Source organism: Pieris rapae, chromosome 17 (assembly GCF_905147795.1).
Source record: "Pieris rapae chromosome 17, ilPieRapa1.1, whole genome shotgun sequence".
In the NCBI taxonomy this organism is placed as follows: Eukaryota; Metazoa; Arthropoda; class Insecta; order Lepidoptera; family Pieridae; genus Pieris; species Pieris rapae.
The window spans coordinates 2576885-2602009 of record NC_059525.1 but is presented as its reverse complement, the minus strand read 5'-3'; the positions used below and the strand labels follow the sequence as shown (position 1 = coordinate 2602009).

Genomic DNA, 25125 nt, shown 5'->3' with positions numbered 1-25125 from the left:
TGAAGCTGGGTAACACTTAGTTTTAATTGTTAAAACATGAGCTTATAATTAAGAAAACAGTAAGGGAATCAGGCAACGCTGGATTTACAAAAAACTAACTTGACTTATTGAAGTGTTCGTAAATCTTACTTAAACTATTGGATACAAGAATGTTACATTCTGGGCTCATTTCGCCTCAAGTATGCGATGATTGGATGCATTTTGTTTACGCTTCTACTTAATTACTAAAATTTATATATGTAACTTAATTAATGGTTACATAACTCGGGTAAGTATGTAATTTATAAGTTACATAGGATACGAAACTCATTACAATTTTCATTCAAAGTGATTTTTTCACAATACTTTTTGTAAAACTAATCACGTGCCATATTGGAAACTACGTTGTCATGATAATTAATCCTAAAAAGTGTTCTATTTTAAAACCAATTGCATTGAAATACAGTATAAAGTTGCCTGACATAATTTGCATGTGAATAATTAAATGCAACTCTCGCAAGGGGTTTTAAATGAAATAAAATCGCTTTTCACTATACATATTAACCCTAGAAAGATAGTCTGCGTAAAATTTACGCATGCGTTTTCGAAAAATTGCTCTCACTTTCTAATTAGCGCGAATCCATAGCTGTGCGTTTAGGACATTTCATTCGTCGTTGGGAGCTGCCACGTGCCGTAAGTGTCAATGAGGTAAGTGCCACCGATTTTGAAATATAACGACCGCGTGAGTCAAAATTACGCATGATTATCTTTATCGTGACTTTTATGATTTTGGCTTATATGACAGTTTTATTGTGTTTCGTAACTTTTAATACTTTATATCATAACTAATATTGTTATTTCATTTTTAAAGATATTGAGGCAAATATATAACACAATGGGGAGTACCAATTTAAACGAACACGAAATCCTGGCCGCTCTTATGCAAAGTGATGATGCTTCCGTGTGAGGACACCGACAGTAAAGTAGCGGACCACGACAGTGAAGATGAAGTGCAGAGTGACACAGAAGAAGGGTTTGTAGACGAGATACAAGAAGAACAGCCGACGCCAAGCGGAAGTAATATGTTAGAAGAGCAAAGCAGTACTGAGCAACCAGTCTCCACATCGGCCTTTCGTAGAATCGTAGCCTTGCAACAGAGGACAATTGGTTTACCTCAATCCCTTTGGCAACAAGCTTGCTCCAAGAACCTTATAAGTTAACCATTGTAGGAACCATACGATCAAACAAACGTGAGATACCGGAAGAGCTAAAAAACAGTCGCTCCAGGCTAGTGGGGACATCGATGTTTTGTTTTGACGGACCCCATACTCTCGTCTTCTACAAACCGAAACCGGCAAAAATGGTTTATTTGTTTTCATCTTGTGAGGAAAATGCTACTATCAACGAAGCTACTGGCAAACCAGAATATATTATAATCATATATTAATAATATATTATAATCAAACAAAAGGTGGCGTTGACACGCTAGACCAAATCTGTTCTCTGATGTCCTGTAGTAGAAAGACAAATAGATGGCCTATGGCTTTTTCTATGGAATTTGCCTGCATTAATGCATATGTAAGTTACAGCGATAATGTTAATCGTAAAGGAGAAAAGCCTCTGAGTCGCAAAAGATTTATGAAAAATCTTAGCTTGGGACTGTCTTCTTTGTTTATGCGTAGACGCTTAGAAGTACCTATTTTGAAGAGATATTTGCGAGATAAAATCTCTGATATCTTGCCAATTAAAGTGCCTGATACATCCGAAGACTATAGCAATGAGCCAGTAGCAAAAAAAAGGATTTATTGTTCTTTTTGCCCTTCTAAAAAAAGGAGAAAGGCAAATGCGTCCTGCAAAAAATGTAAAAAAGTTATATGTTGTGAGCATAATACTGATATGTGCCAAAGCTGTTTGTAACTTACTTTTATCTAAATGTATGTTCCTAAATTATAAGAAAAGCTTACTGTTGATTTTCTACTTAAAATGAGTCTGATTATTAGAATAAAAAATAAGTTTTCATTAGGAAGAGTAAGTGTTATACTATTTTATTGACTTATAGAAGACGTTTAAAGTTTTGTTTATTTTTTAAATACAAATAAAGAAGTTTAACAAATTATCTGCATTATTAATTAATTTAATATATGAGTATATATAATAACATAGAATTCATTAAAATAAACTATTAAACCTAAACCTACAACTAATTCAAATTCATGCGTAAATTTTACGCATGATTATCTTTTCCGTATTACAAAATATGATTATCTTTCTAGGGTTAAAGAAGCTGATTGATTTATTACTACACTTATTCATTATTTACGTATGCCTCTAGTTTTTCTCATGATGTAATGGCCCACAATGTTTTATTAAGGCATCTTGCCTTCCTCTTATTTCATTTTATGGAATATATAAATTTACTAGCGGGCCCGACAAAAGTTGTAAGAAGAACGTTGCAAGTACCAAATGTAGGGCGAACTGCAGGACTGATTTGTGAATCTAAAACCATCCAGGGCTCCAAACGTGTGTATGGCTCCAAAGCAGCGCCATACACGCGTACAGTAGAAGTATATAATATATAATTTAAAAAAAATATATATAATATAAATATATAATACCAACAGAATATAGATTTTATGTTGGATGACTTAATCGCATCCGCAAACAATTCAAATGAATCATATATAATCATATAATATAAACAAATAATATCTTTTAAGTAAGATCAAACTGCAGACGGTGTGCAAATTTGATTGAAATCAGTTAAGTAGTTTAGGAGTACATAGCGGACTGACAACGTAACGTGGATTTTATATTATATATTAAGATCGTGCTTTGCTGGGATTTCTATCGCGGATAATAAGACTTGGAACTGCGTCTTGGAATTCGTCTCTTAAAGTCAACCTTGATCTGCTGGATGCTATGTTTAATTAAAAACTATGCAACTATACGCTGAACTCACATCATGAAAACGACTTTATTTGAGAAACTTCGAATTACATTGAGTTTATTTCCATTTGTTACTCATTAGTGCACAACTTACGACGGAGTTTCTCTCAAAATTCTTCCACTTCTCTCATAATCGCTTCAATTTTCCAATCCTTCCCTTTTATCTTTTTTATTCAATCTTCCCAGGTTTCTGGTAACCCACATTTTTATATACAACGTTTACAGATTTTCTGTAGTGTATTTAGTATCAGCATTGCACCCGTGCGAAGACGGGGCGGGTCGCTAGTTTATCTATAAAGTAAACCAAAGTCAAAATCTGTTATCGACATCGAAGACTACTCGTATTTGGTCGAGAAACCAGTAGTCGCAAAAGCCGATGACGTTTTTATTAAGTACCTACCTCATGCAATATAATTCAACCGGGACCTTTGATTTTGGTCAATATTACCGGTAGGGTCGTTCCAAACGATATCGTCGTAAAATGGTTTAACACATAAATTACATATATAATAAGCATTATGTTTTTGCACGCATTGGTTCTAGTTTCTATAACTGGTTTCTTATGTGCGGTCTTGTTTATAAACAATATACGGCTAATTCACAAATAAAAAATGACAAACGAATACAATATGCATTTGCTATCCAGCTAAAGTTGGTTTAATAATAATAATACATACAATTAAAAGCTTGTATAGTCCTAGTTCCTATTTTCTTTCTTTTAGACCTCTATAAATAGCATTTGAAAAAAAACCTTTTTTAAGTAAGATTTGTAAGATTAAATGTCACACATAAACGTAAAAATCGTTATAAACGTTAACCTATCTAATATATTCAATCTAACGGTCATCTACAACAGATGTTGGCATGATAAAGTTTCAAGACAGTGTAATACCGATGAAGGCCTGGCCTTAAGGGCATTACCCATCTTTACGACTTGCCAATATGCTGCAGTGCTGCTATCTATTTAGATGACTTCGTCTACCAACTAATAGAGTATATTTTAATAATAATAATATATTTCGACAGAGGTTTTTTAAATGCAAAGGCAATGTGCAAGATGTAATGAGGTCGTAGGTTCGATCCCTGGCTGTGCTCCTATGGACTTTCTTGTTCTTTAACACTTGCTCAATCGGTGTTGGAAAACATCGTGAGGAAAGGAAATCCTTAGAGCCAAAAAGTCGACGGAGCACAGAAGTGATTACATACTTGCCTATAACTAATGATCATGAAACAGATTTAGAAATCTGAGAAGTAATAGTATAGTGATAGTAGTTTGTTAAATACTGGTACTTATTATTGTGTAATTTCATAAGTTTTTTTGTTTCGTCTTTAAAGTATATTACTTATTGTTGACTCTTGTCAAGTTAGGGTCACCTGTTAAGGCAAGAGTGTTTTTATAATTAAACTAGCTGACCCGGCGAACTTTGTTCCGCCTTAATGGCAATAAATAAGCAGTTTGGGTTTTTTTATTGGAAAAAATACAAAAAAATTAAATACCTACATTAATCATTCATTATTATTTCTGTATTTTAGTACATAGGTTGCTCTTCACTTAAGTACCTTGTGATACACATTTTTTCATTTTTTGTTTTATTATCAGGCGCAAAAACAAACAACGCTGATGGTCTTCCGACCCGTGAACATGCCACGTATAATTGACCATGGGAAAAACATGAATGTTCTAGATTTAAACCACAAACTTTTAAGGATTGGCCTTGTGATTTGTTGATGGTCATGGCAAATGCAAGACGTATCGGAAATTGAAGTCTTTTAAATTCAAACGGCATATCGGTTGGGATCATCGGGATCCTCGGAATAAGAACTTCCTCACCTTTGAATTTTCCTATCATTATCGTAGCGTAAATTACATTGTTCTAACCACCAAACGCATACCATTATGTAGTTCAGGTCATCTACATCGTTATTCTTTTTCTTCTTTTTTATCAGTAAGCAATGTAACTCTCATGTTTGTTGTCAGCTGCAGTTTCGTCACATAGCGCCATAGATTTGACGATTTGAGGCAAGCGTTTTTCGTCGACAGCCGTAGATCTTGGAATTACTGGCAGTATTTGGCGGAAATCGCCAGACAGTAAAATCATTGCTCCTCCAAAACATCTCGATTCATTGCGTAAATCTTTTAATGTTCGGTTAAGTGCTTCCAATGCACGTTTATGCGCCATTGTGCATTCGTCCCAGATGATGATTTTCGATGCCGCTAAAACTTTGGCCATTGCTGAGTGTTTTGCAATATTACACGTTGGTTCTCCAATAGTTTGAAGATTTAACGGTAATTTTAATTCTGAATGAGCCGTACGGCATCCTTCTAACAATGTGGCTGCTATTTCAGAAGAAGCAACTGCAACCGCTATGTTGGATCTCGCCCGAACAGTTGCTAAAACTAATGACATGAGGAATGTCTTGCCAGTTCCACCAAGGGCATCTAGGAAATATAAACCACCATTTTCATCATCGTTTGCCTTCATTAAAGTATCATAAACTTCCTTTTGTTGGTATTTCAACAGGGGTACATTCGTTTGAACTACTAAATCTAATTCCTGGTGATCATATTCACGTTCCCGTTCCAATACTCGATTAAATGCGTCATTCGACAACAACAACAAATAGAAACATTCATCATTCTTTGGATGAACTGTATACATACGACAATACCGAGTTTTATAGTTCTCTTCACTGTTTATACGAATGGGCAATAGCACTATCATTATAATTAAATTGTAAATTGTAAAAATAATTAAACGTATTTATTTAATAGAAATATTTTGAATATTGATTTCTTACAAATATCAAATTGTCATATATACGTCATTACATAGCTGTCATTATACGTCAATTACATAGCTATCATTTGCGTTTTATTATTCCAAGTCTGATTCTTATTTGTTATACCACTTTTTATAGTGACTGACGTTTCATGTCAAGTCCCACGGGAACGCTGTCGAACGGGATAAAAAGTATCCTATGTCCGTCTCCTGGCTCTAAGCTACCACCATACCAATTTTCACTCAAATCTGTTCTTTCGTTCTTGAGTTATAAGTGGTGTAACTAACACGACTTTCTTTTATATATATAGATAAATAAAAATGAGGCCTACACTTAAAAAGATTGTAACACCACTAGTTGTTTTTTATATAAGTTATTGGAAAAGCATAATTTAACGTTGCATCGCATACATCTAAAACGACTTTTGTACCTCAAAATATTTGAAACATTTATTATGTGCCTCGTCAGTTAAAAAGCGGTCACGTAAAAATTCACTAACCAAAATTATTCGACGCAATATTTTAAATACAGTTTCATGTTTATAAATAATATTGTTATGTATTTTGGTGAACGTGACTTTAACCCAAACGAAGTGTCGCGCGTCGTATGTTTTAAAATAACATTGCGATACAAAAACAATTTACTTTATAAATGTACAGCCACTTAAAGGCAATTTTTTTATAGAACAGGGGGCAAACGGGCAGGAGGCTCACCTGATGTTAACTGATACCGCCATGGACACTAAAAATTATGATTTTGTAGAATACAACGGGCAGTAGCCTCACCTTAAATGTTACTGGGTAAGATAGTCTCAAAGCCAGGGCTCTATTCAGTATTGTTATACTCTTTTTTTTTTGGAATAATTAAGATGGTCAGCTGGTCCACAAAGCGGTGGCGAAATACCTTAAATAACGGATGAGTTAATAACTAATTAGACTGAAGGTAATATTCGTACAACTCCTCTGAACACTCTCCTCTGTCAACGCAATGGAAGATACACAGAGACTATGATTTAATCGATCGTTTAATACCACGTCAATAATATTCATGTTACAAACAGAACACGTAATAAACGAGTTTAATTGGTAAGATTATGTGTGCCATACTGGCCACGATCTTCACTATGATTTTGATATTCCTATAAAAGAGTATATAGACGTATAGACTTACACACGAAAATTTCTTCGTTAAATACAACATTATGTTGTTACCTACAGTTTGAAAAAGCAGTGTTGGCCTAGTAGTTTCGTAGAGATCGCAGTTTCGATCCCCGGATTTTGTGTATATATTATGTAAATGTGCGCATCTAAGATCCATTCGTACGGTGAAGGAAAACGTCGTGAGGATACTGACATTGTTTAGACCCAAAACTTCGATGGTGTGTCTCAGTAATATTAGACTGATTACCTACTTGCCTATTAGATGATGAAAAAATTTATTATGAACATAAATACTGAAATCTGAGGCCTAGACCTAAAAAGGTTGTAGCTCTACTAATGTTAAATAGATAACTAGGCTAAATATCAATCCAGCAAACCTACTTTTGGTAGCAAGAGAAAAGTAAAAACAAAACACTAAATGTTTTATAGGGGAAAGGGATAGAAGGATAATGTAAAAATATTAAGATATATGCATATTTTATTACCTATGGGTGTGTATGTTGTGCTCACTCACCTAGCCTATCAGACTAATGTATTGGAAGCTAAGCAGATGCGCGGAAAAACTCAACGAATAATTGTTTAACGAATATTAATGAAATAATAAACATATTTTAATATGATTCCAACTAGGATGTCGGACTTCTCACCTTTCATAAAATTAATGTTAATTGTGTACTTTTATTTTTATTTTCAAACGGACAGGTTCATCTGATGTTAAGTGATACCGCCTTCCATGAACACAGCAAGAAGGCTCGCAAATGCTTTGCCGGCCTTTTTAGAATTTGTACGCTTTTTTATAAAAGTACCCTTAGTCGAATTGGTTCGGAAATTCGTTAGTGCATAAGTCCGAGTAGTGGTGGTTTATTTAAATTATAGTTTTACGTAGGCTGAATAAAATTACTAATTCTAGCAGCTATTATAGCTCGGTTGAATATTAATACGCTGTTATTACAAAGATATAGCATTTGGTACAATTTTTAACATTCCTTTTGGCACAAAGTTTGTTAATGAATTCAGAACAAAGAACAGGATCCTCGAAGTTGTAAAAGTAAAAATTAAATGTAATTTACGAAAGTTAAAAGTGCGAAAGTGAAAAGACAAAGTATTTCCGTTATACGGTGGATTTGTGGCGTATAATTTCACTGAAGGGCCACCGAGGCGAGCAAGGAAAGGCCAATTTGTATAAGTTAATTTCTTAAAGCCTCCACAAGCTTTTTTTTTATTCATAAAAATACATACACTATCCTTACAGTATAAACTTACTTTATGTACTAGACCTTTGACTAAATTCAGCATTATTCGACAAAGAATTATCCTCTATACATACTATTTCAAACCATTTCATAGAGAAAATACGTAACTCTGGGGTCATTTAATATTTTTTCCAGTCTTGATTAGCTGTGAGGTTTTGTTGTCTGCGAGCCGCACATATTTGAGTTCACACTTGCCTTGTTGGTGTGATTGATAAATTAATTACATAAGTTATATAAAAATGTAATTTAAGAATTTGTTCTGAATAATATGTTTTAAATTAGAATGTAAAATAAAAGACGAAGCTTCTCTCGTCTAATAACAGGGTCGCAATTCGATTCGTTGTTCTGATGGAATAAATACTTAGCTATTATAAATCTTATCCATTACACATTTTTTTGCAAAAGACTGTTTGTATGTAGAAAGGCACTAGAGATATTATAAGGATAACAAAAATAAATTACATACTTCATCTCGGACGTAAGATAAAAGCTATTTTTTATTCAACAGGAATCGTAGAAAATTATTTTACATACAACCTTTTTTGTTTCAGAAAATTGCGAGGAAAGGCATCCTTGACTTAATGTAAGTACTCTCAGTACGTAAATGCTTATATTCATTATTGTGTTTTAGTTTACTAGTAATTATTTCTTGTTATCCGCTGTTTATATTTAATTTTAATGCTAATAATTATTAATCCATAATTCATATATCATATTACAAAAATATTGTTTCGCTGAGCATCGGCGAGACCAAGAATTTTGTCTCATACTAGGGTATGACGACTTAATCTTACTCTTGTGTCTCTCACTGAACTACGGAGTTTGTTTTAAGGTATTGTATTGATTTAGATGTCTTCTGATATTATGAAGAACTATTATTCCATACGAGAAAATACCTCGCAGATGTCCAATGGCGGAATTACTTTGTCCACATCTCGGGTTAATTAATTTCTTTAGAGCCAAATATATACTTGGGTCACCTGTCTATTGAAGGTTAATTAATTTTCTTTTTAAATAATACACGTTCTCTGATCTTTATCATATAAGTAAATCATACACTCCCAAGATTTTTGGCTACAAAACATGGCGGTTTGCTCAAGGAATTAACCTTCACCCTTTTCGTGTTTTTGAAGTTTTGCCAAGGATCCTTACAAAATCTAACATCTAAACGCATAGATAAAAAAGAACGACTAAATCTGCTAAAAAATGATGCTTCGAACAAAGAAACGCATTCCCATTTCCAATATTGCTTGCAACAATATTGTTTTAAAATATGAACAAAATGAATACATTATTTACGCCATTCGTATTGAGCGCTTTGCAATTGTTGTCAAATAAACACAGTCATCTACCATGCTTACATCTTGAATAACCGTGTGTATACTTAGACCCCATGGCCCAAAAGTCACTATTCTAAACGTAACAAAATCAATTCCTATATTTGAGCCGTTTATTATGAAATGCATTTTTATATATAAAAGTCTTCATTTTACCTATAATCGATTGGTTCTTAAATTATGCAAGAGTTTAAGAAATGCGAAGTGGAATTTTTCGATTAAGCGCTGCTACAGATCTGACGTGCGTCTCGGCTCTCAGTGACTTAACACATTTCAAATATTCAGCTTTCGTTATATTGGAAAGATTTTACTACAGATAATTTATTTACATAGAGATTGTACTTGTTATAAATTGTAAGGCTTTATTTCCGAATGTTATATATAACAAACTGGCGTCAGTGTTAGCTGAACTAACAGTGTTAGCCAAGTGGCTGTGATTGTGTGGCTATTGTTTTTTTCATGCATGGTCATCCATGGTAGAAAAGCTATCCCTTCGGGAAAAAGGTGTGAGTGTATAAAAATTTAAACCCACGCCATATATTTACTAATTGAAACGGAAATCCGTTTTGCTCTTATATTGATAACAATGTCTTCTTCTTCTTCAAGTGCCTCTCCATTACTGCAGGTTGGCCGTCAGTTTTCTGAACCGCGTCTTGTCCTGCGCCAGATGCAGCAACTAATATGTATATAATGTATGTCTTGTTAAAAATAACAAAAACAAACCTTCTGGGAATAGCATGGAGTGCACGGACGAAAGATTGTAAGAGGAAAATTTTAATAAAATCAAATATAATAAAGAATTAAAATAAAATAAATTAATAGATTCAATTAATTATTCGAAGATGATGACTAAAATTCTAATAACCAGGTGTAACATATCCACAGAACATCAGGGGCACTACAATCCTTGATTCGGTCTTCAATCTGTTTCGTGTAACCTAGCGACTTTTCGAGTTAAAGGGGTGCTGATTTCATAGCGAATGTTAACGTGTTCGCCTTACAAAGAGTTACAAAACTAATTCAACAATTCAATTCAATTTATTTACAACACTCCGTCAAATAAACAGTATATTCATAGATCAAATTCACGACCCGTATAGGCCTGTATCTGGTTGTTGGGTTGGAGTATTGCCAAACGAATTCTCTTTATATTTGCAAGTACATTGGATTCGGTTGGATAACCGTGTTAACTTTGAGGACAAAAGTTTACTGTAACTTACACGAACTCTGGTTGCGCCAAATTTGCATATTTTTTTATCTTAATGGTTGCTCAATATATCCCTCCTTAATGTCCTTCCCTATGACGGCACTAGTACCGGAACGGGCTGTAGGTGACGCATAATAATGCGTCGACATTTAAGAAAAAGGAAAATTGAGCAGCGGGTAGTGTTAATTTGGTCGCCTCGCATTGTGGATTGGTTTCGGTCTCCGCACGCATCGCATCGTTTCGTTTAACCTTATTAATTATTTATCTTGTTTATTGTAATAATTGTTTTGTGATATATATCGTTACATACTTTTTCGTGATAAAGCGTGTCTGTGATAAAGTTAGTGAAGAAGCTCAAATCCAGCAGCAAGAAGCCACATCCAGCCATAAGAAAGGAAGCCGAGAAGGTTGAAGGTACTGTGCCGTGTCCTTTCTTTCTTTCTCCAGTACAAGACCCAAATATTGAGCAACCGTATTAAGAAAATTACAGTCCACTTTAAATTGCAATAAATATAAATAATATAATCAACAACCAGCGCCGCCATTTTTTTTTGGTCCTTCGAGCCGGATATGTATCATATCTCATAGTTAGGCATATTTATTTTCGTATATTTTCTTTCAATTTTGTTCGTTAGGTGAAATTGCCGGTGGGCATTTTTTATTACCTGTATAACGACAATTTTAATATAGATTTTAAATATTATATGTATTTATAAATCTATTATCCGTATTTCATACCCCGTATTACGTATTTAATAATATATTGTGCCTGATTTGGTGAGAATGATCATGCGTAACATTAGTACCTAAATCACTTGTTTCTAAAAATTGTTTCATAGTTAACAATCGAAATAAATCTGTTTATAGTTTAATTTAATCGTATTGTTCATATTTAATTTTTTATTTTTATTTTATAAAGTTAATTTTGAAACGATTAATAATTATTTGTAGATAATATGGACAAAAGAACAAGAACAAAGGCCGGTGAATGTTCACCAATCGAGTTAGAACATGTTCAAAGTTCCATATTATTATTACAAGCCCGACAAAATTCGTATTTTTCTAAGATGCAATCATTATACGATTTGTCGTTAAATATTAATAGTAAAGAAGACGAAAAAAATTTCCAAATTAAAACGTTTAATATACAAGTACTTCGCAGTGAATTCAATGAGTTAGTAACTCAATTAAATATTGAACAAATGAAGCATAATCCTCAGTTCACTCCTTCTTTTCAAACATGGGAGTCCTTTGAGGACCTGTACGTAACCATACAAAGTAAGCTGCAGGAAATTAAAAATACTTCACCTGAGGAGAAATTAGATCACCCGAAATTGAAATTGCCTCCAATTAAATTACCACAGTTTAATGGCGACCCAAATAATTGGACGTCGTTTTATGAAGCCTTTAACCATTTAGTGCATAATAATGGGTCAATTTCGAACTCAGAAAAGGTGTTTTATCTTTGTGGGCAACTAACAGGTAAGGCCCTAACTGTGATCGCTGGCATAAATCCAACCGCGAATAATTATAATTTAATTTATTCTACCTTGGTTGATAAATATCAAGATATACGGTCTCTCGGCTTTCAGTATTTAGATAATATATATAATTTCAAAACATTAACTAGTTCTTCTACAGAGGGTTTAAATAATTTTCTTGATAATTTTGTTACATCAATCGCAGCATTTGAAAGACTAGAAATACCTAATAAATTGAATTTTTTATTTTTATTTTTGGCACTTAAAAAATTAGATAACGAAACAATTATTTCATTTGAGAATTCCGTTAGAAAAGAAAAATTACCCTGTTACACGCAATTAGTTATGTTTTTAAGAGAACAGTGTAAAGTTTTGGATCGAACAAATTCTATTATTATTAAACCGGCTAATAATAAATATGCCAAAACCGTGAAATCTTTTGTAACTTCTAACTCTGATCAAACTAATTTAAAATGTCCTTTATGTCATAGTAAAAATCACGATCAGTTATACGGTTGTCCTGATTTTTTAAAATTAAATGCAAAAGAACGATTCAATATCATTAAAAAACGAAATTATTGTGTGAAGTGTTTAAGCGTAAAACATAAAACCACAAATTGTAATTCTGTTAAAAGTTGTAAAACATGTAATTCTAATACGCACAATACATTGCTGCATTTTTCGTTAAATTCCAGTTTGTTCAATGAACAGGAGAAACCGTTCGAACCTGCTATCGATGGACTGCGATCAAACGCGCAAGCCATTGAGTCGCAGCGTGAGTCATTGCTAGTCGACAGTACCCCGCGCGTCGCGTCTGGCTCCTTTGACGAACCTAATAACAATCACGCGCCGATTTCTCTGTGTTCATTGCAGAATGAAGCGAATACTTTAAGATCACAACCGTCAACGGTTTTACTTGGTACTGCCCGCGTATGTACTCTTGATATGCGTGGTAACCCGCATATTTTGCGTTGTCTTATAGACAACGGCTCTCAAAATCATTTTATAACGACTGAGTGTTGTAAAAAGTTACTATTAAATTACAATACGTTTTCCGAACCTATGTTTGTGAACGGGTTTGGTGGCTGTTCGAATGATATAATAGGAGCAACCAATATTGTTATATCCTCTCGTTTTGATAAAAATATTAAATATTCTATTAATTCTTTAATCGTGAAACGCATTACGGATTATTTACCCACTTCTAAGGTTGATAGATCGAAGTTGGAGTATTTGTTTAACGTACCGCTCGCCGATGATATATTTCATGAACCCGGTCAGATTGATATGTTAATCGGTGCGCAGCTGTTTTCGAAAATACTCAAGCAGGGTCGTATCCAGGGACCGCCTGGTATGCCTGATGCTGTTCAAACCACATTTGGTTTTATTTTAATGGGTGAAGCGCCTATTTTGTCTACAAATTTTAATATAAAAAGTTCATCGGTTTTATGCGCTTACTCGAGTATCCCTTTAGAAAACATTTTGCGAAGATTCTGGGAGCTTGAGGAGCCGTCATCTAAGTCTTCCGCTTTTCTTAGTGAGGAAGAGGAAGAGTGTGAACGCATATATAAGACTACCACGTATCGTGAATTGTCAGGTCGATATGTTGTTGCACTTCCATTCAAGAAAAGCCCTCTTAATCTCGGTTCATCTATGGACATAGCTAAAAAGCGGTTTATGTCACTCGAACGTAAATTACAGTCATCGCCTAGTTATCGTGAGGCATACGACAAAATATTCATTGAATATCTGGAAAAAGATTATATTTCTCCTGTAGTAGATCAGTGCGACAATATAGGTTACATTATTCCACATCACGGTGTAATTCGTGAGTCATCTATAAGCACCAAAGTTAGAATGGTGCTCGATTCCAGCGCGAAGACTGATAATAACATATCGATTAATGATATTTTACATGTCGGTCCTAACTTACAGCCTGACTTATTTGCAGTTCTACTTCGGTTTAGAACGTTCCCTATCACATTTTGCGCTGACGTTAAACAGATGTATCTACAACTGAAAACCCTTCCTGAACATAATAAATTTTATTTTTATTATAGATTTGATCCGTCTGATCCGTTACAATTATTTGAATTTAAGCGCGTTTGTTTTGGATTTTCTTCAAGCCCATATTTAGCGCTTCGGACTTTGAAACAACTAGCCGATGATGAAAGGGCCAAATATCCTTTGGCTGCTGACGTTATTGATCGTGGTAATTATTATATGGACGATATTTGCTGTAGTTGCGATTCGATTCCCGAAGCAGTTGAAGTATCCTCTCAACTTATTAAAATGTTTTCAGCTGCTGGATTTGATCTTTTAAAATGGTCTAGTAATTCTGAAAAGTTACTTTCTTCTTTACCTTCCCATCATTTGCATCCGCAAGCAGTTCATTTTGACTCAAATGAGTTTCATAAAGTTTTAGGTGTAAAATGGGATTCAAAATCACATACCTTCTCGTTCGAAGTAAGTAACTTAACTAATATCACAGCAACTAAGCGTAATATGCTTTCTATCATTGCCCGTTTATGGGACGTGCTAGGTTTTGCCGCACCTTTCATACTACACGTAAAACTTCTAATAAAGGAGCTTTGGCTTTTAAAACAGGATTGGGATGAGATTGCTCCTCCTCATATTATTAAAGCATGGAAGAAATTCTATAGTGATTTATCATATACCCCTATTCGTAGACGGGGTAGTAAAAGTGAAAAGATTTATATCTGCGTATTTATATGTCTTGTGACAAGAGCGATTCACATAGAAACCGCAACTGATTTAAGTACTAACTCATTTCTGAATGCTTTAAAACGATTCATGTCGCGCAGAGGTCCAATCCAAGTCATTTATTCTGATAATGGAATCAATTTTATTGGTGCACGTTCCTATTTAAGCGAACTTCAAAATTTCATTTTTTCTAACGCATTCAGTGAGGACTTTCGCTGCGTATTAAACGAAAATCCTATTACATGGCAAATGATTCCGCCTAACGCTCCACATTTTGGTGGTAGTTGGGAAGCGGCAATCAAAAGTGTAAAGACTCATTTATACCGGGTGATAGGTGATCAAATTCTAACGTTCGAGGAGTTCAGCACGGTACTTGCACAGATCGAGGCAGTGATGAACTCGCGGCCACTGTGTCGCACGCTATCCAATGATCCCGGTACCTCTCGCATTATTATATTATATTACATTTGTATAGATTAGATTAATAGATCACTAGGTAGATTATTAAGCTTAATGAACTTTTCGATTATTGTATTCTAGTTTATTTTATTGTTTATTGTTTTTTATTTTGAAGGCCACCCTTCAAGCCCGGGGGAATGGTTGCGCCAAATTTGCATATTTTTTTATCTTAATGGTTGCTCAATATATCCCTCCTTAATGTCCTTCCCTATGACGGCACTAGTACCGGAACGGGCTGTAGGTGACGCATAATAATGCGTCGACATTTAAGAAAAAGGAAAATTGAGCAGCGGGTAGTGTTAATTTGGTCGCCTCGCATTGTGGATTGGTTTCGGTCTCCGCACGCATCGCATCGTTTCGTTTAACCTTATTAATTATTTATCTTGTTTATTGTAATAATTGTTTTGTGATATATATCGTTACATACTTTTTCGTGATAAAGCGTGTCTGTGATAAAGTTAGTGAAGAAGCTCAAATCCAGCAGCAAGAAGCCACATCCAGCCATAAGAAAGGAAGCCGAGAAGGTTGAAGGTACTGTGCCGTGTCCTTTCTTTCTTTCTCCAGTACAAGACCCAAATATTGAGCAACCGTATTAAGAAAATTACAGTCCACTTTAAATTGCAATAAATATAAATAATATAATCAACAACCAGCGCCGCCAAACTCAATAAAAATGGATTTAGGAATGACAAATGGCTTATTTGTTTCACTTCAAGGAACTGTTTTGGATTTTGAAGAAATTATGTCAGGTTAACTTCTTAGGTTTTCTTAGGTTCTTTATATAGGTGGGATCTTTAGCTACACTTTTTGTGCTGTATAACTGTAAATAGTCGAATCATGTATTTTTGTAACTGGTCACAAAAATTCTGATTCTGGAATCAGAATGACTAGCACTGTGAAACAGTCTCCTCCTCAGCATAATGCAGAGCCAGGGCTCAAATAACAATAGTGGCTTTGTTTCGCGGTTTCACCTATATTTTGTTTGTAGTGTTATATACGCGTCGCAGCTAACTAGCTTAGCCGTTCAATTAGATTTATTAAACGGCGCAGTTTAACTAGCGGCCTGAATGATATTCAGCCGTAGTGTTTGTTACAACGTTAAAAAACTGTCTGGCTAATGCTTAGGCTATTTGTACCATAGAGTCGTTATTTGGCAGATATAAAGAGAAACAAATGATATAAAAAATATTGATTTAAAATTTGCTTGAGTCAAATTCACATTATTATTGTCACTACACTTTTGTACACGTTGTTTTTCATGAAACTTTGGAAAACACCATCCAAGTTGTGGTTTGCCGACGCCATATTAACAGTTCGTAGGCTTTCGTTACGAGTTTGAAAGTGGCAAAAAGAGGAATTAAATTTAAATTAACAGTCAACAGGCTAGGCAAGTAATGGAAGTCCAATCCAAGTCATTTCCCTAGCTGTTTGATCAACTGGCTGAACATCTTTCAGGCCGCTAGTTAAACGGCGTCTTTCAGTTAAAGGTCTAGGCTATTAATTAAACGCCTAATTCATTTGTTCGCTGCGACATATATACCGCTCTCTGTAATAAATATACTTATCCAAATAATCGTTTTATTCAGTAGTTCCTAATATAAGCTAACAAATCCTCTATCACAAAAATTAATAACCTTGAGGTGATAAAAACTTTTTAACAGAGTTCAGTTCAGAGACATGACCTTCATTAACATGGTTAGGTATTCATTAAAAAGAAAAAGCCAAAAGAATTTTCTAACCCACGACAACTTATTTAATATTTTTACTCTTAAATGAAACTTCGTCTAAAAGTATTTTTTTTAGAATAAAATACCTGAGTTCACTGTAAATTAAACAGATAATTTATTTTTATATGTTTTTATAACCAAGTGGCAGAAAAGTTTGTAGTTGAAGTATTCAACTCCAACTATCACTGCAAAAGTTTAATAAAGGAAAAGCGAACACTTGGCCATCCATTTATCTAGTTTATGATTATCTTATGCATATACAAAAAATACACAAAGCTACAATCAAACTAAAATGTAATGAATTTTTTTAAGATTTTAAAATATATAAACTAAACTATTTTTAACCGCTCGTTTATTATTAAATATATATATATATATATATATATATTATATATAATTTATTCTGTTTGAATAAGGAATTTACTATATGAGTAAGACTGTAAGGATTATAAAAAGTAAATGAGGTATGGTGAAAATTAGAGTTCAATGTAATAATTTTTTTAATATTCATTGTCGATTTGTAATACCATTTAGATTCGATTGTGATAATTTATTTAAATATCTGTAATAATATCAGAGAATTAGACATGCAATTCTCATTCTAAAGTACTGACGGCAAAAAAAATCAGAAATCTACAGGCGTAGTGACTAAAGCAATGGTAGAAGCCTCATGACTCATCTCCATGTACTCGTATTTTACGATCTCCATTTCATTTTGTTAATATCCATAAAGAGGCTGTTCATCTTGAAACTAATCTTGGGATGTGGATGAAGTTATAGCTTATTATGAGAGGGTTTGGGCCATAAAATTCATTGTGGTGTTCGACCTGACACAAAATTGTACCATAACTTTCTCTGTATTATTTTATAAACTGTTTGATTTACACATCATTAAACACATAAGACGAGTTAGGGTCCTTCAAGAAAAGAGCTTAACAATTCTTAGTAAGCCGGCATCACATTCGCTTTCTGCCATTGAGAGTGTCCATCGACTCTCTACGAATGATATACTATACGATTCTATTTCCTTATTTTTTTATAATCCTTAAAGTCTTACTTTTGTAGGAATGTAAATCTAAATGTATGTTAGATTTACAATCTAAAACAAAATGATCTGAATGATGATCTAGTCGAATACATTCGACGAATATATTATGTTTAGTTAATCACGCGGTGAAACATAGTATAGTATATTTAAAAAGTTTTAGTTTCACATTTTAGTTTGATTGGAATGGCTTTGTAAATGTATAAAAAAAATCATAAAATAGCCTAGTAAATAGACAAATAATCAAAAAAATACTCATGACTTCAAAAGTCAAAATCAATGTAATTATTAATTATTTAATAAGAAACAGATAACAATATTGTAATATCATAATCATGTCCTCTTCTTAGAATAGCTATTAGTACTCCGAACTCTTTTAGCTATACCCATTAAACCAAATTTTCTAAACACATTTATACATTTTCTTAATGCAGTTCTTGTCAGCACACATTTCTAATCCGCGTACGGTGAAGGTTTTTATAATTAAATTTTAAAATATTTTTAACACAGTCTTCAAACTCTATTGATATGTGTATTATTATATAGTAGGATAAACAGTGTAGGCGCTACTCCACTAAGCGTCAAGTATGTGATAAGCCTCATCACTCAATCTGATTAGAGTCCATCAAAGAAAGCTAATATGCTTTGTAACAACATAACACTAGGGTAGCAAGTGGGCGGTTACCATAATTATTATGGTAAGAAAGTATAGTTACTCCATCGTATTACATATATTACAAATTCATATGTAGTGGTTAGGCTTAGTGGTCACTATAACTATAACACAATCAAAGAACTTGTACCATTTTTTGTGAAAGATAATCTTTCCTTTCACGAGGCACAAGTCTAGTAAGTGACCACTTAAATCTAGACAATTTTATTATGACGTAAGTATTCTTCGGGTTGTCCGATGTAAATATTATGAGTACTAAAACCAAATTTTTATTGGAATACACTAATTGTGTTTATGTAAATACACAATTTAAACCAATATTAATAACATCCAGGCCGGCCGAGGTGCAAAAAGAGTTCGAATTTCCTACAAAATCTCTTTATATGAGTATTTCGAACTAAATCAATACATTTATATGTACTTCGCAACTCGACGACGCGTCCTACACTCGACAAAGTTGCAGAGAGAAAGACTCAGAAAGCTTATAAGGCATGCCTTAGAACTACGTTGACGACATGTGGCACAGGAAGCTGGTGAGCAGTACAGTATACTTGCTTATTAAATGATCATGAAACATTAGAAGAGGCCCAGGTTGTACTGAGACTCACTTTATTGAATATACAACTTACGCAAATTGAAAACCTTATTAATAACCCGGTTAGAACTAAAAATGAAAACATACAAAATTCATTTTGAAATGTCAAACATTTTACTGGATATTTTTGCAAAGAGTCGTAGTTTATTTACAGGACAATATTCAGTTTACCGAAACTTTTGAGGACATGACATTTTTTACACGAACCTAGTTTTTTTATCTAACGTCTGTCTGACGTAACGGTAGCATATAGGAATTTCGTAGATTGACAACATTTTTGCGTGTTTTTTAAGCTGTATTTCTACTGAATGAACTTAGAAAATATAATGATGCTTTTTTATTGTATTACTTGTATAGTGGATATTTCTAAGGAAAATATAGATTTTCCTGTTATTTACTTTATCGAGTTTATTGGTTGACATAAAATAGCACTTATCATAACTTAAAGAAGAAGAGGAGCAAAAAATATCACGTATTATATTATGTAACATACTTTAACGTAACTATAAAAATGTATTATTTTAATCATTATTTTTAATGTCTTTATCTTTTTTTTATTTACAAACATTTTTTATTCAAGTAGATACCATATACTACTCCTAAACTTCTGAAGCTAATAATAATAATAATTAGTCTGTGAAAGTACGATGCAATTATGCGTTTTAATAATATTCAATATTAATTTATCTCAAATCGGAAAGGACTTTAGTTTAGGTTTATACTATGTTATTTGCATGGACAAAACAACTGATAATACATTTGACACAACTTGATAACGATTTCAATTTGACATAACTTAGAAGTTAAAACATAAATTTGAAAAGAAATTGAAATTTAGGAAAGACTTATATGAACCTAATATATAATTAATGGAATACTTCTACGAAAGACTAGGCGGTATGGTCGAAAGATAGCCTGCGCCATTGGCGGAAAAAAATAATAATATTCAAGTTCGAAATTTGAATAATATTAAATTATTCAAATTTCGAACTGCACTAATTGATTCATTGAATGGCAATTCGTCATTCTCAAGTTGAAACCGAATTCATTAAACCGTCATCGCTTTTTAAGTGCCATTTTTAAGTCTTCAATAACCTCTGCATAATAGTTCAAGGGCAGATCTGTTGACACAGAACCATTGATGAGTCGATATTGGAACCCGTGTTTTTCATCGCTTGTTAATTGCTTTTAGGCAGGCGTATTTCAGAGAAATAATGTTGTATAATATTACTATCGACTATGTGTTTCTATTTCAGTGGTTCATTAGGCGTAAGGGTTGAGTTCACATCAACACATGGTCATAGATATATTTAATAGACAAAGGATTAGCCCGGACTTGGAGAAACAAGACTTCAAACAATAAATTAAATATAGATTATAGGAAAAATATTAAAAAAAAACGTTTATTTTTGAACATAGGATCATCATGTTATCACTTATTCCACGTCATTAAATTCGAGCCTGTTGGCATCCCTACTCATCGGCAAAGAAGACAGAGGGTGTTGATGATTTGACTCACTGATGATGACTAGATTTACACTATAATATTATAAGTATAGTATTTTAAAAAAAGTATTATGAAGTTGCTATTTCATACGTAAGCCGCTGATTTGCTGGTAATATGTATATTTTTTTTAAATTACCAGGATTCTTATTTCTTGTAACATTTACACTTGTCATATATTTAACAAAAAATAAAATATACTGTAGGTATAGCATTATATATGAGGTGATGTAATAAATTAATAGTGATTGATTTACAAAAACTGCGAGGCAATAAGTGTTTTTAAGGCACTTATTGCCCCTTATATTAAATATTGGGGAGTAAGGGGAGAACGGAAATAACATCTTTACCGGCCCTACAGTCAACCTCACCTGCACGCGTTGGTGGTTCGTACCAATTCCTGAAAAGCCGGTAGATTCTTCTGGCAGTCATCCATTCCATCCGTCGCCAAAAAAGGTTTGGTTAGTGGGATGCAGATAGGAGATCGATCGACTGTTACGGTCAGATTGTTTTCAATCTGAGGTTATGGATTAATTATTGGGTTCGGGCGTAAATGAGTCTCTTGTACTATATAAATATAAATACATACATTGGTCACTAATAAACCAAAAAATAAAACATTTAAAATATTTCTAGACTGTAATCACTGTTAACATAATTTAAGCCTATTTATTGACAGCTTAATTATTCTATAATTACAGTAAATTACATATAATTCACGTCAATATTATTTTAACCGTGAATCTAGGTCAATTAGACCAGACCATGATAGCTGTTAAACGCAATCAAGATCTCAGTGGTTTCTTAAAAATTAACTTATTTTGTTTTATAACTGTTAGCAGTGTTTTATACTGTAAACTTTTTTTATTAAAGTTTAACACATCATTTATATGTTACAAACTACTTATTACCAAAAATCTAAAATGTATTTCGTACTATCAAAAATATGCCACCTGCTACATTATCAACATTAAAAACTACTATATTTAATAAACCATAGAACAGTCAAATATTTTCCTTGTTGTGTTTTTCTTTTCTTGTCTTGTATTAAAGTAACTATTCCTGTAATGGCTAGGTAGTACATAATTTATCTAGTCACAATTATTTATTTAATGAAAAAGGAAAACGTTTTTATTAAATTAAATTAAATTACGTTTAAATTTTTATAAATTTAGCGGTCAAATTTATAAAAATTCAAATAAGCTATTTATTACTTATTGGTAGAATAAACACTATTGTTGCGTTTCATGACTGTCAGATAGCGCTATTCGTTATGAAGCGCGAAGTTTCTTATTCGGAATTTTGATCTTCCGAATAATTTATGTGTTGCATAGCTATTTGGTACTTTATCCATACATTGTGAAACAGACCCTAAGATTTATATATATTTATAAAAAGAATTATTAGTACCTTATTTGTGAACAACCCGGTATTAAAGATTTTAAATGGAATGTCGTAAGAAAGACAGCGTTCAACAAAGTTCAGTCATTTGATCCAAACATTAATTGTTAGACGTCGAATGTCCTGAAATAGTTAAGCTCAGGTATGTTGGCATATCCCCAGCTATTTTCAAATTAGGGTCTGGAGATGATAACGCCGAATATGTTGGAATTTGACCCGAACCCTTTCCCAAGTTACCCTTGTAATATTTAACAGGATTTTACAGTATTTGGGAATTAAGTAATGTCCAGTATATTAAGTTTAAACCATTAGAAAATCGGTTAATACGAATTGAATGGTAAAGTCCATATGTATTGAGACATGTGATGGTAATGGGATTTTAAAGACTAAAACTCATATTAATACGATTACAATCGGGACAAAAAATGGAAGTACTTCATGGTACCCTGGAATATTTCCAGTCAAAATATAATCAAAACCAGTTCAGTAGTTTTAAAATATTTATTTATTATTTATTTCTTCCACATCATTATTCTTTCTTTATTGTTATGACACATTCGATACAACGACACATAACCCACAACGATTATGCTACATAAAAAAATATATCAATATACCTAAATCTTATAACTAACAATATATAATTGTGAACTCAGCCAGTGTACAATATATATCATTATAGTTGATTATGGGTACTGAATGTTGACAGATTGAAGTAGGTTTAATTTGTATTATAAAATAGTTAGTCGGTTTAAATTTAAAATTATGTACAAATAATTATAAGTTTAAATACAATAATACATAACTATAATCCGTTAAAAAGTGTTTTTCTTTTTAGTTACATATTACTATCCGGACAGATAAAATTTTTTTCGACATACAAATAACATCTTACAAGGTAAAAAAATTAACTCTAACTCAGAACCGCCTTTAACTAAAAATTATTTTTTGGGGAATATGTAGTTCACATATAAGATGGCAAAAGCGCATATATAGCAATGATACATACTCTGATTATTTAAACATATTCTATCTACTTTTTGTTCCTCCCATACAAAACGCCTATTTAATTAATATAATACAGTACTTTGCCCTAAGGTGACTGAAGATTTTCGGCAGTTTTCCGCCTGTATCTAATTCCTTAATTAGGTACGTAAAGTTTGACACCTTTAAAAAAATATTAATCTAATCGCACAGTTTTGAAAAATCTATTTTCTTTCATTTAGCGTTAACGCATTGTGGCAGAACGAGACGAAAATTTACATTAGTTAAAAGACAATTAGACTGATTTAGTTTTTATAAATAAGGCGAATCACAGCAATCGAAACATATAACAATTTATCTATAAAGTATTAATATTAAAACCACTATGTAGTAGCGTACTGAATTTAAAAAAAAGTCGACTTAGGTTCAAGATGACGAGATGAGGTGGTGATGATGATGGTGGTTATAGATTGACTACTTTAGATTTTCAATTGTTTTTAAAATTGAGCCTTAACGGATTCGTAGAAATTTCTAGCTCTTCTTATACTAAAACAATATAAACCTTTCCATATATATACAGTTTGTTATCGTTTGGCAGTGAGTCAGTTGGTTGAACGTCGACAAATCCATTTATGAACAATCGTTTAATTGCATCTGGCGTGGGCACGTGTGCCACCGAAATAACATACTTGTTTTATACTTCCGCATTCAAAGCTTTATAGGTAAGAGTTACTTTAGTTAAAGGTCAAGCGTTGACATCTTTGATTTTAGATAAATATATTAACCTAACCTAATCAATTCAATTATTTATTAAAAAAAATATATATATTATTTTTGTTAAGTGTTACTAGTTCATGGGACTTGGCCTCAAATTGCATATGTTTCTTCGTCAGGTAGGTAGGCCGATGGCCGATGATCAGGGTTTTGTGTATGACATGTGTCATCGATTTTCGGGTTTGAAACATCCCGCTTTCCTCACGAATTGCCTACACCGTAGGAGAAATACCAATTAATATAAATTGAACATCTTAAGCAATACGAAACAGTAAATAATGTTAAACTAAATGTGATTTTTCTAGCAATTTTACAACATCCTAAATAAAACAAAAGAAAGTATAACAAATACACAAAAATCGATGCGAAAACCAAAACTCGTTAATACCAGGAAATGAGTCGTTGCTAAATGATTTATTGAGGATTTAATTTTACCAAACTTATTGCTCTCTGAACGTGCTCCAACAATACGAAGCCAATATGATCGACGTATAATTCCCTTTTAAAAAACAAATTATACATCCAATTAATATCGGTTTTTAAAGTGTGTTTTATAATTTGAAGGATAATATCTGGTTCGTCTAGGAAATAATTATATCTTAACTTTGTGTTAACATATTTTTCTGTAACGGAAAAGCATGAAAAAATTGTATTGAGTTGAAAGGGTTATTTTGAATTTTCCTTAAAAAAACCTTGGAACAACCTTTTCTTGACCTCAGATTTATTTGTCTGTTTCGTGATCATTTGTTTTTTCTAATAGGATACAAGTTATACCTAACATACGGGCGAAATTGAAATTAACAATTTTATCCTCGTATTAATTTTATAAAAATAATCTAAATAAACGAGCTTTTATTACATCAATATACGTAACATCTCGTTGAATCCCGCAAACATAAAAGTTACTGGAATTCATTCCGTGATTTCGCGGCTCTTTGACCAATCTACGCGGACCCTAATTTCCGGTGAAAAAGCTCCTTGGAGAAGCTTCTTTGAGAATTAGATGATTTCGTTTGATAAAAGGTAAACAGAACACGAACACCATATACATTTCGTGTCTATTTCTAATTGTTAACACATTAATTAGTACATACA

General features: G+C 32.9%; 1 protein-coding gene across 1 annotated transcript in view; it reads left to right on the top strand.

Annotated features, from left to right (window-relative positions):
• The window catches only part of LOC111001238 (CD151 antigen), a 160760-nt gene that overhangs the window by 25747 nt on the left and 109888 nt on the right, over nt 1-25125 (top strand). Inside the window, exon 2 of the mRNA XM_045631995.1 lies at nt 8671-8702. The gene's annotated coding sequence lies outside the window, so the exon portion shown is untranslated. The remainder of the gene's footprint in view (nt 1-8670; nt 8703-25125) is intronic.